Source organism: Panthera leo, chromosome B2 (assembly GCF_018350215.1).
Source record: "Panthera leo isolate Ple1 chromosome B2, P.leo_Ple1_pat1.1, whole genome shotgun sequence".
Classification (NCBI taxonomy): domain Eukaryota; kingdom Metazoa; phylum Chordata; class Mammalia; order Carnivora; family Felidae; genus Panthera; species Panthera leo.
This window is the reverse complement of record NC_056683.1, coordinates 35,799,814-35,807,165: the sequence shown is the minus strand read 5'-3', so window position 1 is coordinate 35,807,165 and position 7,352 is coordinate 35,799,814. Positions and strand designations below refer to the sequence as shown.

General features: G+C 52.2%; 1 long non-coding RNA gene across 1 annotated transcript; it reads right to left on the bottom strand.

Annotated features, from left to right (window-relative positions):
• Positions 1-387: 387 nt before the first annotated feature.
• LOC122219000 lies at positions 388-1,639 on the bottom strand. Its single transcript, XR_006202210.1, has 3 exons — positions 1,563-1,639; positions 625-797; positions 388-423 (listed from the first exon to the last, which is right to left on the bottom strand). It is a non-coding gene; the product is annotated as an uncharacterized LOC122219000 (long non-coding RNA).
• Between the last annotated feature and the right edge of the window lie 5,713 nt (positions 1,640-7,352).

The following is a 7,352-nucleotide window of genomic DNA, read 5'->3' as shown; positions in this document are numbered from 1 at the left end:
TAATGCCAGGAGGCCACCCGCAGAAAAGAATATTAAGTACCCTGCTGATTAAATCAAAGAAAGGAGTTTGTGCATTTCAAATGAATTTCCAACCACAAAGGGAATGAAACTGAAAGGAATGGGCTACTCTCAGTTAACCAGAGTATTCTGTTAACCAGGAACATACCCTCCCCCAACCGTCAGCACACTACCTGGAAGCATACCTTGGAGATCATCCTGTCCGGTGTTCTCAGGATTTCAGAAATTATATCTATTTCTATATATCTTTTTTTTTTTAAGTTTATTTATTTTGAGGAGGGGAGGGAGAGAAAGAGGAGAGAGAGAGAGAGAGAGAGAGAGAAGGAATCCCACGCAGAATCCACACTGCCAGCACGGAGCCAGATGAGGGGCTTGAACTCACAAACCGTGAAATCATGACCTGAGCTGAAATCAAGAGTCAGACACTTAACCGGCTGAACCACCCAGGTGGCCCAGAAATTATATATTTCTAATTGATCACTCTAGCAAAGACTCAGGACCCAGTACAATAAAAACAAAGAGTCCACCTTTCCTGAGAAGCATTTAAAGGCATTCCGTTATTACCCAACGGAATGGGTAAAAATACCCAACCAAGTATGCACTTACGATGCTCCAAGCACTCTTCTCAGCCCTTCAGGTCACAACCCTTAAGATACATCATTTTCCCCTATTTTATAGACGAGGTACAGAGACGTTAAGAAACGTGCTCAAGGTCACACAGCTCGTAAGTCGTAGAACCAGGATTCACATCCAAATAGTCAGGTTCCTGAACTCATGCTCTCCAAGGGAAAAAAAAAACTCAGTAAATTTTAAAGAAGTAAAAAGACACAGCAATATTGGTAAAAAAAAAAAAAAAAAAAAAATCATTTTATTGCCAAGGTTTTAAATCACAAAGATAATGGTTAGCAGTGGAAAGTCCTGACTATCATATCATATAACTTTCCTTATAATTGTACTACCAGTGAGTGAGGCTGCAGCAGACGGTGTATCCCATTGACTGGCGGAGGTGGCAGAAAGTGAGTTTGGGTCACGGTTATAAAACACTGCTAACGACCGTGATTATGCTATGTCTTCTCACCTCTGTTCTTCTTTTATGTGTACAAAACCCAAAGCCCAGAGAGGTTGGGTGATTTGCCAGAGGTCACACAGCAAGTGAGCTGGAGAAGCTAACCCACTCAATTCAATGAATGTTTATATAACATCTGCCACGTGACTGAGTTATGTTCTTTGCACCAGAAGCGAAATAGGAAGCCGGAGGCCAGATCGTCGTAAGCCAACTTGTTAGCCAGTCTAGGACTAAAACAGCTCCTTCCCTTGCCCCAGCTGTAGCCCGGGGCTATTTTCTGCTGTTAGTGCAGTGGCCACTGTGGGGTAGTCACTTAAAGGTTTTAGACCTTGGTTCTCCTCAGGAGAGGAAAAAGGAAAAGGCCAGACGCCTACTGCTCCTTTTATTTGGAGGCCAATGAATCCCTCTCACCTCTCAGAAACTTCCAAATAACCCTCTCCCTTCCAGTAATTCTAGGAGAATGAAAATTGACTCCCACCTGCTTCTCCTACCACCATTCAAGCTAATCGCTCAGGGAAAGGCAGGGACAAGCTTCTCTGTGTGCCAGGGGTCTCCCCTTTCTCCTCACCCGCCTGCCTGGGGAGACTGATAATCCCCATCAGTGATGTCACAGGACTAGGTGGGGAGGGGGGCCGCTGTCATGCAGGGGACGTGAAGACAGAGGTCTCCAGCCAGGTGGCTGGGCAGCGGTCAGAGCAGAGGAAGGGGCCCCGGAGCCCCTCCCAGGGTCTGCGTTGGAGGCTTTCGCATGAAGCGACAGCAGCTTATTACAGCTAATTTCCTTCCCCTTGCTAGAACCGCAAATCCACAGGGTTTTCACAGCATATTTGTGTATCTGGCACTCTCAGCCCGCCTCCCCTCGGGGACCATAAGAGATGCTGAGGAAAGAAGCAACATGGTCTTCCATAATTTCAAAGTCAGTTCCAGAGTTAATAATAAATTAAGAGCTGGGGGCGGGTAGAAGGGGACTAGATGTGGAAGGCCCACTCACTCCCTGCCAGTGTAGACCGGCCCCTCCAGGAACATCTTCTAGGCGTCGGGGGAAATAATGGGAGCTCCGGGGTCTGAGATGCTGAGGTGGCTTCCCCAAGGTTACAAGGCCACTAGACCCCAGATCTTTGTGGTACCTAACCCGGTGGGTCCCCCACCCCCCAGGATGGCCAGGTGGGGGATGGAAGAATTGAAGCACATTCTCTCCCATAGCTATCTTTCTCCCTGTCCGTGGAGGGTTGGGGCACCCTAGCAGGCCCCAGCCCCCCTCAGAGCACCTGCTGATCCCAGAGAAAAGGCGAGACAGCTTTTTCAGACAGAACTGGAAAATTCTTCTCCCTGGAAGACAACTAAACCCACTCACCTCTGAGGAGGTTTCCAGACCAGCAACCACGCCAGTTGGAAATTCAACAGTTCCAAATGCCTGTGTAATTTTGTTATTCATTTTTTGGTCCTAGGAAGACTATCTCCCAGACTGGGAGCTCCCTGAAGACCAGGGGCTCTGCCATCAGACTGGAGGCTCAATCAATTCTTGTCAGAGCTAAGATCTCGAGGGGACTTGGAAGCAGCAGCGAGAGGACGCTGGGCACCACTGGGTGGGTTGAGCCTGGAGAAGACAGGGTGGGGTTGGACAAGATGGCTGCCTTGGAATCCCAGAAGGGCCGTCCTGTGAAGGCTGTAGAATTCACTCTTTCTATGTGCTACCCCCAAGAAGAAGGCTAGAATTAAGGAGAGATGATACAGGGAACTGGACTTTGGTTACAGAAAAGGATGAACTTTCTAAGAGAATGGATGGGCAAGAGGTAGTGAGCCTCCCATTATTAAAGGGGGAGCTTCTGAGGAGGGGTCTGAAGCACCAGGTCATAGCTGGACCAAGTGCCTTTAAGATCCTTTCCAAACCCAAGGGTCAATCAGTGATGGTGGGTGTTCTAGTCTCCTCCACCCTCACACCTAGGACTGTTCCTCCTGATAACCCCAGGAATGGGCCAGAGGCAAATGGGCAGGAGGACACAGGGACCCAGCCCCAGCCAAGGAGGCCACTGAATAAATTAGTCAGGCAAACAGCTACAACAGAGATGCATGAACACATTGTGGCTGCTGCAGGCCTGGAAGATGGCCCCACTCTCTGTAGCTGAACAGAACAAATAAATAGGAAAATAAATCTTCCTTGCTGACCGGGATCGTGTTCCATCCTTACTACTGCGGGAGAGCAAGGCCTCTGCCCACCTAGGACACTACGGGGGACCCGCTCATTCTTCATAAGGGAACCTGGGCCAGAACCAGGGAGTGACTTGCCCACAGTCACACTGTGGCTAGTGGCTAGCAAGGGGCAGGGCCAGGGCAAAGCCCTGGAGCTCCTTCCTTGCAAGCCAGTGCTTTCTCTCAGTCTTGGCTGCCCCCACAGTGCCATCCGCTCCTGCAGCAGCTGGGATTCCTCTTTAAAAATATGTTCATCGCAGGCAAGTCCCAAAGTGGACAGAGAGATGATATGTGCATTATTTGCTGACCCAGGAAGAGCAGGCACAATGAGCTCCTGACATTTCTGGAATATCAAGGAATGTGTTACACTCAGTCTCCCATATTTCCTCCCCAAGCCATGTTGTCTCCTGAGCAATTGGGAAGCACAGACCTTTGTCATCCTTCACCTTCCTGTGCCTTTTGATTCCTTCCAGGAACCCCTCCACACCTAGTTCCTCCAGCTGCCTGATGGGCTGATAAACTCCTCCACTGGAAGATAGTAGCCGTTCAAAGTATTGCTCCTTCCAGAAGAATTTACTTACTAAGTAAGGCTCTGCTAAGAGGGGAAGGCTTAATATAGAGCCAGAACCCGGACATCAAGGGCTTTCAGGATGACAGGGAAAGATGTGGGGGGTCAGAGATGCCTTCCCGGGGCTCCTTGGCTGCTCCCTGATGAGGAAGGAAGGCTCAGGTGGAGGTGGGGCACTATCCAGGAGGGGAGGGAGATAAAAAGGAGCCTGGGCACACCCGGAAGGCTGGGGGCAGCCCTCTCCACCAGGAACCAATGGCAAGGCTGTCCCCAGACACCATCTGAACCAACCAACCACCATGAACCCACCGCAGACCATCCACTTCACCCACCAAAACAGACATCACCAAAACGTTGCTGTGGGGTGACTTGGGTGGGCTCTCTCTTGGAGCTAGTTTATCACATGCTGTCTGCATGCCAGGGACTGGATGCAGTGACCTCCGGGGGTCCCCTGCTGGAGATTTCTAGCCCCATCAATCCCAGGGCACTGGAAGAAAGGAGCAAATTCTATGTCCGGGGACTCCTAGGAGCGTGTTCACAGGCTCCAGAGCAGGGCCTGAGCAGGGCCTGTGGCTCCTGATCCCTCCCCCACCCCTCCTCTCCGACCCAGGGCAATTTCCCCAGAAGTGTGCTCATGCTGCGCCCTTCGAGCCTCAGCGCCAATTGACTGGATTTCAATCAGAAATCCATCTCCCTTAAGGACCGCTTTGGATAAAAGCAGAAGTAACCTGCAATCTAGATGCTGATGCCAAGTCATAATGGGGGAGCCGGAGAGAGGCCAGCTGCCCGACTCGGGTCCCCAGCCCCCAGCGAGAATGAAACCAAGCTTTGGCTGAGGCTGCGGCCGGCCGACTCAGCTTCCACGGACTTACAGGAGAGGGGTAGAGCCTGGTCTCCCTCCATCTCTGCTACCCGCCGCCGGCCGAGCCACCGAGCCTCGCCGAGGGGTTAATGGGCTGCTAGCAGTTGGCCAGGGTCCGGGAGCAGCTGTGCGCCCTGGGCGCGCCCTCCGGGTGGTTCCCGAAGCGCGCGTGGCAGGGGCTCCGGTAGGCTGGCTAAAGGGGACCCGACATGCCCTTAAGAGCAGGAGGAACCGGGGGCTCAGTACTTCTCCCCACCCACAGACCCCAACCTCATCGGAAGCTGCTACTTCTGTCACCCGTTCCTCTCCTGACCTATACTGGAGTCAGGAAAGGGTCCCTCCGAGAGAGGACGGCTGCTCCAGTCCCCTCCCCGCCAAGACCCCGCACCCTGCGGGCGGGGCCGGGCTGCAGGGACAGGCGGGACCCCGCGGAGCGCTGGCGGCTCTGGTGCGCAGCGCGGGCAGCCTCCCTGGTAAATAATGCACGCCTCCCAGTCGCGGCTGCAGCAGGTAGTGTATCAAAGTAATATCGCGCCGCGAATTGCAGTGTAATCGCCGTAATTTAGGGCCCCATGGGTGAGCCCGTTTCGGAAAGGCTGCGCGCCCGGACGGGCAAGGTGACTGGAGCGTCTGCGCTGGCTTTGACCTCTGGATTTCCTCCAAGCTAAGTGAGGCCATAAAAAATTCAGAAGCCCAGGCTGTCTCCTAGCAAATGGGGTGTGGGCAGAGAGATTGTATTATCTATCTAGACCCAGAGAGACGGATGCGGGGCCGGGAGTAAAGCGCTGTGGCTGTGCGCGCACAGCCAGACACGTTGGTCGTTGGCGCGCTGCATTCATCCTCTCCCAGGTGGCCGAGAAAGGCCCGGACGGTGTGTCCAGGGCGCCCTGCCAGAAGCGAGGCGATGTTTTCATTAGGACTTGGGCGGCCCCTGCAGCCAGCCGGCGGATCCGTTCCTCCCGCGGGCTGCTCAGCAACCAGCTTCCAGACCCTCCGAGGACCCCGTTCGGCGGCCGCCGCCGCTGCTCCTCCTCCCTCCCACCCCCGGAGCTGGGAAGTCGTAGGGCATTAATATTCCTGCCCAGGTCCCCCTGAGGGGCAAGCTGCCCGCGTCCCCTCCCCCAACCCCGCCAGGGAACGTCGCTGTGGGGTGGAAAGATGATAACAGGAGATGTATTTGCAGGCTCCCTTCTAACTTCTTGATGGGAGCCAGCTGGAAGCGCACGAGCTGCGCTGTCCCTCTGCGCTCCGCCTCTGGTGACCTACAAGGTGATAATCAGGAGCTTCTCTCAGGAAAGACAAAGAAATGGAAAAACTTATCAGGCCCTGCAGCCCTGTCACATTGCATTAGCGGGGAGCCTGTGTATTTGGCCCTACTTTCACTTGGGTGTCAGAGGGGCTGTTTCCTGGATCTGTAAAAGCCCCTCCCCCCACCCCAGGCCTAACTGTCTGGACTCAGGCGTTCTCTTCCCTCCTCACCCCTCTCCAAATCATTTCCATCTCTCAGGGAAGAGATGTGACATACATCAAGCTTTCCTGGACTGACAGTCAGCTGATGTTCCCCACCCCGGTTCCACCCCCTGGTTTTCTCTCTGTTGCCTGGGCAGTGAGCTAGTAGGGCCCTCACAAACCAGCAGTTCCGGCTGAAACTAATCTAACGCTGTTTATTTATTACACTTCAATTAAAAATTAAAAACAACAAGAAAGAGATTTCTGTGTGTGTGTGTGTGTGTGTGTAAAGATGTCCAGACTATATTGTTAAACAGAAAAAGCAAGTTGCAGAATAGCATGTAGAGAGCTATCTCATTTGTGTTACATTTTAAATAAAGGCTATATATACTCACATGCTTGCATATGCATAGAAAATGTCTGAGAAGATAAAAAAGACTGTTAACAGCGGTTGTCCCACGGGATGGAGAGAAAGGGACTTTAACCTCTTACTCTTAAATTTTTGTACTGTTCAATTTTTTTCAACAAACAATTGCATTGCTTTCATAATTTAAACATAAATCTTTTTGAAAATAAAAGAAAAGAAAGAAAGAAAGAAAGAAAGATCTTCCAGTATAACCCCTTCATTTTAAACCAGGCCCAGAGAGAGAAAAGGAGTCTCCCAGGTTGCACAGTGCCCACATGGTAACCCAGTCCCTGTCCTACACTGTTCCCACACCAAGCCCCTTCCCAGGCACACAGCCCTGCCAGTCAGGCTCAATGGGACTGCAGGGGGATCATGGACCCCTTTCCCAGAGCAGGAAAGGCCTCTGACAGGAGCATGACCTGATTCAAGGGAGCAGCCAGATAAAAGAGGGGGAACCAAAGACAAGAGTTGGAGCCAGATTTGGACGCGTAGCCAGTGTGGCCTTTACTTGCCGGTGGCCCTGCTTTCATCCAGCCCCCACAGACCCAATCTTCTCATGTAGCTGGCTTCTCTTGGTCCAGCCTTAGCAAGGATGAGTACTGAAAGGTCATGCCTAGAGTGTCTAACCATCCTGACTTGTCCAGAACCGAGAGGGTTCTCAGAATGTAGGATTTTCAGTGCTACAATTGAAACTCTCCTAGGCAACCCGGGACATGGACAGCCTCGTGCTAGCCATGTCTACAGCAACCCCCTGAGAGTTTGGCAAGGGCACCCCTTGACAACTCAAAGATGA